Consider the following 11,485-nt stretch of genomic DNA (forward strand, 5'->3'; position numbering starts at 1 on the left):
AGAAGAAATCTTTGATAATCCAGGTGAAGTGGGAAAAAATAGGACAAAACATGCAGTGCTAGTAAATACTTTTTACACGGTTTCCTACTTCAGTTATAGGGAAAAAGGAAATTGTGTCTTTCTCAGTGGACCTTCATGGTTTATTCACATATAATAAACAATGTCACCGTCAGTTCTTCTTGCTATCTTCAGCTATTGTTGGGATCATATAAAATAATATAGATTTAAACTTGTTTCTGAGTTTATGAGAAACATTTGCTACCAAAGGACCACTATATGATCTGTGCTGCTAAAGCAAGCAGCTAGTTAACTCACTTTAGTTACTGGTCAAGAAAAGCCACCAATAAATTTTGTTACCTTTAGACAGAGCCAGGCTCGCTGTTTCCCCGTTTTCAGTCTTTGTGCTAAGCTACGCTAACTGGCTGTAGCTTTATATTAACCATAGACTACAGGCATGAGAGTGGTGCTGATGTGACTGTCAGCAGCTGCGGTTGAAATGTTGAACCAATAGTTCTTTAACTTTGTAAACTAGCATGCTGCCTCTAAAATTCACTTACTGTTCAGTCTGAACACACATCCACTGGAGGTGGTGAACTACTGCACCAACCATCAACTTAGGTCTGCCGAAAAGTACTGCTGGTGTATCTTTGTCCTGCTAATGGTGGCAAAAAAACCTCATGCAGGTTGTTTTGGAGTGTGCTAACAAATAGCTTAGTTTATTGGAGTTAGGGTTTGATGGATATATTATGTTCACATGATATGGGGTGACTTGATTTTTGGAAGGGTATAGGAATGAAATACAAATCAGTGTGTGATTTACACCACTCCAGCGACTTCTGTTCTCTCTCTGTTCTGGCTAACATATACAATATGTGAATTTATCATGCAAAGAAACTCAGGTGTTTTTCTGTCTTTGTAATAAAAGGGAAATAAAATAGCAAGATAACAGATTTAAGTAAGTCAGGGGGAACAGTGCTTAGGTGTGGTTTATCTTCTAAAACAAGTGCAGAAGGCAGGCTATGTATAGATATGAGCAGGTTATTTGTAGTGCAGTGAGCAGAGAATAGGAAACTGATGTATTAATCTGTCTTCCTGAAAAATACCTATCGCCCAGAGGAGTGAGATATACAGTAGACCTCTGAAGTGACAAACAACAAGGTGTTTTGCCTGTTTCAGCAAAAAAGGAAAAAAAATAGAAAACCCCCAGGTCTGGTCTGGTGGCAGAAAACACATTCATTTGTTTAAGAAGAGCTTGGCAGGAACACATCTATTTGTCATGGAGAACACGGCGAGTGAAGGAGTGATTGAGTGGCCTGCAGTGAGTGACCCAGTGCAAGAATTACAAAGAACTGAAACAGTGGTGACAAAGCTGGGCCTGAACTGGAAAATATGGGAGCAGGAACCTCTATTTCTGCTTTTCAACCTGTAATGCATGGACCACAGAAGTGCACTTCCCAAATACAAAATGAATTATATATCCTGTAGATGCGTTGACCTGCATTGAATCCCATGTAGTGTGAATTAACATTTTTTAGGAAGTAATCACATCATAGAGATATAGTATTCATTTGAACACACCCAACAAGACAAATTTACTTTTACAAAAGGCATCTTGTTTGGATTCTGCAAGTCGCCAATCTTTCATGATTTCAACTGGTTCTGTGGGTAGGTGAGAGAGGTGTATTTCAACCTATTTTTCCCTCTCCATTTCTGACTTTTATGTACCCTGGTACGTCTCAGAACATCTCTGAAAGGACAGAGGGCTCTATTTTCGTGACATTGCATAGAGTATGTGGGTGCTTTTGTGCTGCTAAAGTGGCATTTTCACCCACTACACCCAGGTTATTTTCTCACCAGTTCCTGTTGGGTGTTACGGTGTCGCCCTATGAACCACGTGGAAGGAGGGGCACGGAAGTGGGCGCGTTAGTAACAATCAAACAGTGCAGTGCAATTTTGGTGAATCTTCCTGATTGTTACTTACTCTGGAGATTTGGTTGCACTGCCTGCTTGCTTGGACCACCAAAAGTGCATGACGCAAAGGACTCATGGCATTTGGGCATATGAACACACTCTGCTCAAAAACGTGGATGCTATTCTTTCCAATTTAAGGCAGCCAGTCAGCAGAAGAAAATAAGATAGATTTCTCTTTTAAAGTGTACATATGTGTGTGTCTGGTTTTAGTCTTTTCTATCTTAATACATCTGTCAGAATGTGTCATGATGGGGCTTGTGGAGGTGGCCTTATACTATATCAGAGTGTGGCTGGAGAAAGCTTGTTTTTCAGTGGGCAAATTGTTGGTTGCAGCCTCTGCAGATCTGGCAGTGAAATATGATCAAACAGTCACCATGTGGCTCAGATTCAGATTGCCACCGTGTTCTACTGAAAAAGAAAAACAGAGGTTAAGTGAGGACAGGGTTGCTGCTTTGTGTAGTTAAAAACAATAAAATACTTAGGAATTTTCAAAGCCAGTAAAAGTAACTAAACTGGAAACCTAATTGTCACCAGCTCTTTTCTCTGTTGAACCACTACTTCATATCCTACTGAGAAAATAGCTGATTCTAGCAGGAAGAATAGAAACCAATTCAAGAAAAATGCTCATTAATATAGCACAAATGAAACCAGATTTACATGGCATTTTGGGCCTGAGAACAAATACTTGCATAATACAGGTGCGTGCTAAAACTGTAGATGAGTTACCTGCAGGTGCTGAATCACCCACTGCAGCAATTAATCCCAACATTCTGGAGTCCTGCCAGGCTGGAGCCCGCTTATTCATTCCACCCAAAAATAGTGCCACTGCATTAATGCCTCGATATATATCAGCCTGCATTTTTAAAAATAAATACATTATTTTGCATTAAACAGGATTTCTAGTTTCAGAAGTGGTGTAACATGACAAATAAATTCTGATTTAACGACTCTAGCTAGCCTGAAGGTATGTAGGTCAGATTTTTGGACACTGCATCACCAAATCCTCAGTGGTGCCAGCTGACTGGATAGTATTTGATGAAAGAACAAAAAAATGACTAAATTATTGTTATAACTATGAAAATTGGTATAAGTTTAAGATGACTGGTCCTTTGTTGAAGCTGTCACCATATGAAAGATGACCCAACAGATCGTTGTTTCCTTGGAAACAAGACAAATAAGCACAGCACTAAGAGCTACTTGCAGATGTCAACCTCAAATGTTAACACCCTCATGTGCAGGTGTTGGAATCTAAGCTCCACAGCTGCATTCACAGAGAGCAATTACTATTTGAATGTTTTGATGATAATAATGAACTGTACACAAAACCCTCATGTTTACCAGGGTGACTGAAGACAGCAGAGGGATAAGGGTCCATGGATGTGGGGGTTGACAACTGTTGTTAAAGGGACAATTTTAATGTTTCACTTAATTTTTAATTTGTTACTTCTTATAGGTGGATAAATGTTCATATTTGTGAATTTCATTTCATTTCTCAACAGAAACACTGTGGTTTTAAATATGGGAGTGGTGTGATGCTCTCATCAAAGCTCCAGTCTCATTTACACTGATAAGACAAGTGACATAAAACAAACTATTTGCTTTAATCACTGAACTCACCCTGCGGTGGCAGGGTGGCCCACTTGATAGTGCCGTGGCCTCACAACAAGAAGGTCCAGTGTTCAAACCCGGTCGTCCCAAGCCTTTCAGTGTGGAGTTTCTGGACTTGGTACCTGGGTGCTGTACAGTGGCTGTCCCCTACTCCCTTGAGGGATGGGTTAAATACAGAGAAAAAATTCTGATACATTTACATGAAAATAAAAGTGCCTTTACCATATTTTTATTTAAATTATATTCATTTAATTCCTTTGGAAAGATGGGGAATAGTCTACTATCACAGTTTATTTATACCAGTATGAATATTACTTACTTACTTAATAAAAATTAGGCTTTTGAATATCATATCAATTACAAATCATTCTTTTGATCTAGCTCAAGCACACCCAGTTTCCTTTAAGAGGCTTTAGACATTCAAAGAATTATATAATAACCAGACCAGGCTTCTAATTGAGACCTGGTTTATTTGTCAAAGCGTGTAGCCACACCAGGCCAGTAAAAGGGACAGGCGTCTAATTGGAATTCTGCTTTTAAACAAAGTTTTATGGTGTATAGTCAAGGCGAAACAAAGATAAAATGTTTAATTTTGCTGTAGGTTACGTTGACATTTCAATTATAGGATAATATTTCCTCAGGCGAACATGTTAACAGGAATGTGAGTGGAATGGAATATACTAAAAGTCCAAGACCAAATATCTTCTTAGGAGAAGCAGCTGCAAGGCAACACAGACAAACTCATCCGTGCTACAGCATTTGCAAATTTGTAAATTGACTTTCCGAGCTGTATTAGCAATCAGGAAGTTCTGGAGAGGAGCACACAGGAAGTTATTTTGATATGATCAATCAACCACTATACGCTGCATGATGAATATGCAGTTAAACATGGTGCTCGTCTCACAAGACTGAAGAAGTTTTAATTAAGATTCAGAGAATCTGAATTCAACCATGCAGGCACAGCGGCAACCAAAACAGGAAGCAGGAAGTCTCAACAATTACCAGGATAGAGCGAGGAATCATCAAAGACTGAAATAATATGTGTGCATATAAATGAAAAGGGGTCTAAAATACTCTAGGTTATGAGAAAATATATCTCCAAGACAGACATTATAGTTTAAATATGAGCCATGCTGCATATTTATTATGTATTTAATCATTATATAAATTGGTCATGTGCAAAATGAACTGAATTCCCATTACAGACACACTGAATGTTCAATGGTTAATTCGCAACTTATTTCACAGCCATATACTGTATGTATCACATCCTGACAACTAGATGTTAAGTACAACTTCCATGATGGCCGTTAATTGGTTGGAGCAATTGATGTTTTAAAAGTTTTGAAAAGTATAATGAAACAAATTCTCCAAATATCACTTCTCTTCACTTAACGTTAGTGTGTCTCTGAGATATTTTACATATCAAGGGAGAAGAGATGATGTTTACCACCCTGAGGAGAAAACTTTACGCAACATCATCACTTTGAATTCAAAGGTGCTGCAACTCTTGACAAAATCCAAGCTCTGTACTGTGAAAGCTTAGGACAACAGAGCATTTCCTTCCTTGAAAAGATGCTGCATCACACCAACATGCTTTCCTCTCTCTTTAGAGGCTATACTACACACAAAAGATCTTAATGGCACTTTGTTGAAAATTATTTTTCACACACTGACAAGCCTGTGATACCACTCAATTATGCAATCAGTGCAAAATAAATACTTTAAATTTAAATAATTTAAAAGCATGCAGAGCAGAGATCCCAGGAATTAGACATGGCAAGAATGATAAATTACCTTTGGGTAAAAAATGGGGATATTGTAGTAGGTCTGATACTATGAAAAATGCATGCTAGGCTACTAGGGAGCAAGTTTTGCTCTAACACAGCAGGACTTGCTGGGTATCCAAGGAGCAATATTTTATGATTAAGTGCTCTAATGACTGCCTTTAAGGGGCAAAGGCATCATTCATAATACACTTTGCATGTAGTTACCCGTTCCAAACTAGTCTAACTCCAAGCGAGCCCCCATTATTTCACTGTTTGCCAAATTAAAAGTAGCAGTCAGCGTCTGGGTCCGTTTATTCACGAGGTGGATCTGATTGCGCTTCAGGCCCTTTCAGTGCATGCAGCCTGATAAGAGGCTTGTACAGCGATTGGGCTGATTGTGCAGAGTGATGTTTTGGCTGGCATTGATGCAGAGTCTATTGTGCCCTCAGCGTTGATCAGGCTGAATAACGAGGTTGTTATGGCGACGAGATCAACTCTAAGCTCTGGTGTGTGAGCAATAAGACGTGAAAAAAAGAGAGAGAGTTTTGGATTTTGGACATTTCATTATTACTAGTCCATTTTTAGGGTTACTAGTCATTCATTAATGACTTGGCTTGTGCAATTAGTCCCTAGTAACTAAACAATGGTTACTAGTAAATTATTCAGTAGTTACTGGTAAGTAAAATTTCTGTACTAGTATCTAATATGTTGTTACTAGTAAAACAGGAATAGTTACTAGTAACTAATGGAATAGTTACTAGTTTAAAATATATGGGGCTCTGCAGTTCAGATCTATTTGTTAGTTACTATCAACTATTTCCATTTTACTGGTATCTATTATTAAGATACTTTTACTGGTCAATTATTAATGACTAGTAAAATGGTTTGTTGACATTTTCATTCTTACTAGTAAGAACAGAATAGTTACTAGTAAAGAAGAATAAAGAATAAGCTCTATTATCTAAATAATAGTGACTAGCAAAATGGAAATGGTTACTAGTAACTATTCAGTTACTTACTAGTAACCAGAGCCCTTTAAACAGAGAGTCCAGTCAGCGGGGTCCAAAATGCTTCATCGTCACATGGTTCATGGAGACCGCAGATAGTTCAGAGAGAGAAACAACAAATATGCAATTTTAAGTGATTTTTGGAAATTGAATGTGTTGATTTGCAATATTTGTACAGCACACTGACACGTGTATGAAGTTACATCACTATTTTTTTAAAAGGACAGATATTTTTGACAATAACAGCTACAATCACCTACCTTGTTGACATTTTTTGGCTAACCTTACATTGGAAAGTGTGTTCCTCTTGGAAACACAATGTTTTAAAATTCAGATCAGATTTACTTTTCTAACATTCCTTTTGGTAATCCCATGGTACCAGGTGTTACATTCTCCTTGTTAGGTCTGGGAGACGAGGGGAGAAACGCATAAGAGGGAGCTGGGCGCTTGGCTCTCTCTTTGTCCACCTTCCAGCCATGGCAGCAGCAGACCACAGAGACGGCTGTTGATTTGTATTTCTTTTGATTATTGTTCTTTTCTGATATTTCTGATGGGACTGGTAGTTTAGTTTTTGTGGCTTTATTTCTGTTTGTTTAGTTAGGGATTGATTTAGGATAGAGGGGAAGAAAGGGAAGCCCTCCAGACCAGCCCACAAAGGACCGTAGGATCTGGAGGGCTTCCCTTTCTTTTGTTTGTTTTGGCCACCCCATCAGATTTGTTGTTTTGTTTGAATTCATTTCTGAACTTATTTCAGGTTTATTTCAATAAACTTATGTTTTGTTGCATAACTCCTGGACTCTTCAATTATGTTCGACCTCCATTGTAACGAGCTTTGGTGGGTGTCGTAACACCAGGGTTAATTGATTTTAATGGCTAATGTAATCTTTATGACTTCAGATAGAACAGACAGGTGACTATCAATGATTGCTATGTATTAATTTAATAAATCTCCAATAAACTCAGAAAACAGCATGTTAAGTGGTTTGTGCCTGTGTACTGTCTTACAATAGTCTACAGGACGGTTTATTGTGCTGTGTTTTGAGATGCTGCTGTAGTTGGTCAGAAAAAGGAGTTTGAATGTATGGTTTCCCAGCTGACATGGAGAGGAGGAAGAAATGGTTGACTCAGGTCAATAGGAGCAACCTTACAATCACTAAAGAGGCTAACAACAAAAAAATATAAGTACTTTTTCCACAAAGACAAACACTCATCACACACAGGAACTTTGATGATGATGTGATATGAATTTGTACAAAGTAATTATGTAATTAGTGTAAACATATCCAGTAAGAAATCTTTTATTCATACACGCACATGTTTGTTAATTTGTTAACCGTTAAGTGTTTAGTGGGGGAAATCTACTAACATGTTTTAATGCACATATTAACTTGATTCAGTTGTGCTAATAATATATAATCTCATACACGTCTTACCTTGTAAACGTACCTCCCTAATAGCATTTTCTATTGCAGCTCTGCTGCGCTGCTAGCATTTAATGCTAACTTCCGGGAACTATTCAGACGCTCCATGATCTGCCATTGCTGTGAAAAACTGGTCCATTGGAGTGAACGGAGATGATGCGACTCTCTCTTTAAAGGGCTCTGCTAGTAACTAATAGACCCTTCGCTAAGCCATGCCCCCCTTAGTTACTGTTGCTAAGTCCGACAAACTGTCGGATTTTTATCAGGCCACTGTCTATAACTGCACTCCCCGGAGAAATATTGTCTAATTTTTGGAACAAACGACTTCAGAAAGAACCAGACAGTCTTGCAGTTGCGTTGTGCATTTGAAGGTTGTATTCAGGCTGTCAAACTGACGTGAAAAAAATAATGATAGAAGCTAAAGCCTACCGATCACAGAGTGAAAGTTTACCATTTTATTACCTGACGATTGAGAAAGAAGACAACGATATTAAGGATCAACACTGTTCCTGTAAAAGTGGGTAGGCCTCTCTTCACTATTAAGTTATATAATGTTACATTCAGTAGTAAGGTAGCTAGTGTTAGCTAACTAACATTACATTAGAAACAATCCACAGCCAACATTTTTCTGGATTTGTTTTAGATTTTGGAAAGGTAATAAATCGTAGTTCTCCTTTTAACCTCTCTGGGTAGCGATTGTATTTATTACAAGTGCCCCAGGAATGGCGTTTGACCATATCTTGGAAACATACAGCAAAAAACCCCCTACGACTCCTTTTGCAATAGAGTCAATGGAACGCAGCCATGAAAGTGTCGGACCTCAGTTAGAGCGAGTCCTATACTGCACTGTGATTGGCCAGCTCCGTATTCAGGGCATGGCTTAGCGAAGGTTCAATTATAAGGTTACTATGTAGTAACACATTTTTAGTCATTAGTAACGATTCCAAAAAATACTAGCAACATTTTCATTCTAGCTACATCTTTTTGGGTTACTAGTCAATTATTAATGACTAGTAAAATGTCTTAATTCTTAGTAGAATAGTTCCTAGTAACAAAAAATTCTGTATTAGTATCAATCAAGTATTAATCAGTTGTTACTAGTAAAACGGAAATAGTTACTATTAACTTATGGAATAGCTACTGGTGACAGTTTGTTAAACTGAAAATAGTTTTTGCTAATAAATCAGTATATTGTTTATATCCTTGTTGTTTGTATTGACTGGTGTACTTATTTGGTCAACATTGTAATTATCAAAAATAAGAAGTTTATAATTTAAGTTGGTATCTCCATAGGGTGTAGCTCCAACTGACAGTACTATAATTTGATTGATGCAATATCTGCGTGGGTGGTCCCTAAAAATAGTTTGTTATAACACTTCAATTCCAACCTCCACACAAACATTATTAGCCATTGCTTAGTCCCACCTGTGAGCTTAACCCTCTCCTTTCTATAGTGTGAGACGACACAACACAACACTGAGTCAGTGGGAGCTGCCAATGACTCAGCAGTGCTAATGTTAGTAAGCTTAAGTATTTTCCACCTTCCAAGTGGTAGCCAGATAGCCTATCTTGCTATCATCCATTTTCCTGGTGGAATACAACGGCACAATGTGTCCTCCCACAGGCCCAATGTTATAAAAGAGAAAGAATGCTAGCTAAAATCATAGAACAAATGTGGTGTCTTTTCATTCAGCAGCACTCAGAAGAATGTCAGGGTAAAGTCGAATTGAGTAGCTTAGCTGAGGCCCTTTAATACTGGTAACCCAAAGGGAAATACATCATCGGTGGCTGCTGTAGGGGACACGGGAAAGGTTATGAATGTCATTACAGTCCTCTGCGGACTTTGTGGTGAGCTCATTCAAAGTACTTCATAGTCATGGTTCTGAAAAGCACAGATCTGGCCAAAATGTATTATACTCGTAACAATGAGGTGATGTGGTTCTGGCCACTTGTAATGCTGTAGATAATCAGATAGGCAAGGGGCACAATGAGAGGCAGTGGACCTGACAGCTTGGAGAGCCTGGATTAGACCACTCTATGAAAACAAAATCACTAGTGACAGAAACTTGTGGCCTTTCATAGAGACAGCTCACAATAAGAGAAAAAAAAACATTCCCAGTTATTTCTCTCATCAAACTGCTCTTTTCATTTCCTAAGCTCACTATTGAATTTTCTCACTCAAGCTCAACATGTGTGATGGGCTTTCTATTCTTTGTTATGTGTCATCCACACACTGGTCTCACCCAGGGGTTAATAATGAAAGTTAAAAGAATGTTGCATTTTAATACTGAAATCTACTGAGCCACACGGCAGAGCAATAACTGTCCTTCAATGGCAGACTGCTGTCTTGAAATAATTAATACACTAGACATGTTGGCTCATTCCATGCTCAGCTGAAATCACAATTCAGTTCTCACTGGGATTTATAGGCAACAGTGATAACAATGGAAAATTGACATTTTCAAAATGACTTCTCCCGTTTTCTTACGTACGTTGAAACTAAAAACTCTTTTCAAAATTTTACATATTTCAAATTAATCCTCATTTACTCAAGATGACTGGCTGTTTATCACACATCATTTACACAATGTTATGCGTGATATGTACATATTTGCAGATGGAAAAAGTCCATTACCTCAGTCTGAAGGATTTATCAATTAAATACAATAACTTGGTTAAGGATGCGAGAACACACTATTTTTCTGAACTCATTACTACACATAAACACAATCCCAGGTTTCTGTTTAAGACTGTGGATCAGCTGGTAAACCCAACCCCTCTTTGCACCTCAGCTGGAAGTAATGATGACTGTGAATTCTTTTTATCTTATTTTACCAATAAGGTGGAGCCAATCAGAGCCTCTATTACCCCCGCGGCCTCTTACTCAGAGGTTCCTCACCAGCAACAAGAGAGTTTTAACCAGTTTTATCCCATCGACTTGTCTGAGCTTTTAAAAACAGTATCACAAATGAGAGTGTCCTCCAGCCCACTTGATGTAATACCTACAAAATTTTTACTGAAAGTAATAGATTCTGTTGGGCCCCATTTGATCTCTGTTTTCAACAGCTCCCTATCTACTGGTTGTGTCCCTGATTATTTTAAAACGGCTTTTCAAAACTGCCTTTTATTGCAAAGATTCTAGAAAGAATTATGTCCAAACAGCTGCTCACTGTACTGGAAAATAACAAAATATTTTCAGTCTGGTTTTAGGAAGTACCACAGCACTGAGACTGCCCTGCTTAAAGTCACCAATGACCTTTTAATGTCTGCTGATGAAGGCATGTGCTCAGTCCTGGTACTCCTGGACCTTAGCGCTGCTTTTGACAGCATTGATCACAACATCATGTTAGACAGACTGAGGCACTGGGTGGGGATCTCTGGTACTGCCCTAGAATGGTTTTTATCCTACCTGTCAAATACGAAGTTTTGCGTGTCTGTAAACAACTATGTCTCCTCGTTCTGTCCAGTTAAATATGGTGTGCCTCAGGGGTCGGTCTTAGGACCCATTTTGTTTTCCTTGTATCTGCTTCCCCTTGGACATATTATCCATAAACATGGCATTTCTTTTCATATTTATGCTGATGACACACAAATATACTTGCCCGTCAGATCCACAGACCCTGGAAAGCTGAGTTCACTTAACAACTGCCTTTGTGAAGTTAAAAAATGGATGTCAAATAATTTCCTCCAGCTGAACTCAGACAAAACA

The 11,485-nt window shown here is 38.4% G+C and overlaps 1 long non-coding RNA gene across 1 annotated transcript; it reads right to left on the reverse strand.

Annotated features, from left to right (window-relative positions):
• Positions 1-687: 687 nt before the first annotated feature.
• LOC123974816 lies at positions 688-7,968 on the reverse strand. The gene is made up of 4 exons (XR_006825936.1): positions 7,789-7,968; positions 3,589-3,733; positions 2,698-2,824; positions 688-2,379 (listed from the first exon to the last, which is right to left on the reverse strand). It is a non-coding gene; the product is annotated as an uncharacterized LOC123974816 (long non-coding RNA).
• Positions 7,969-11,485: the final 3,517 nt, after the last annotated feature.

Source organism: Micropterus dolomieu, linkage group LG01 (assembly GCF_021292245.1).
Source record: "Micropterus dolomieu isolate WLL.071019.BEF.003 ecotype Adirondacks linkage group LG01, ASM2129224v1, whole genome shotgun sequence".
NCBI classification, from domain to species: domain Eukaryota; kingdom Metazoa; phylum Chordata; class Actinopteri; order Centrarchiformes; family Centrarchidae; genus Micropterus; species Micropterus dolomieu.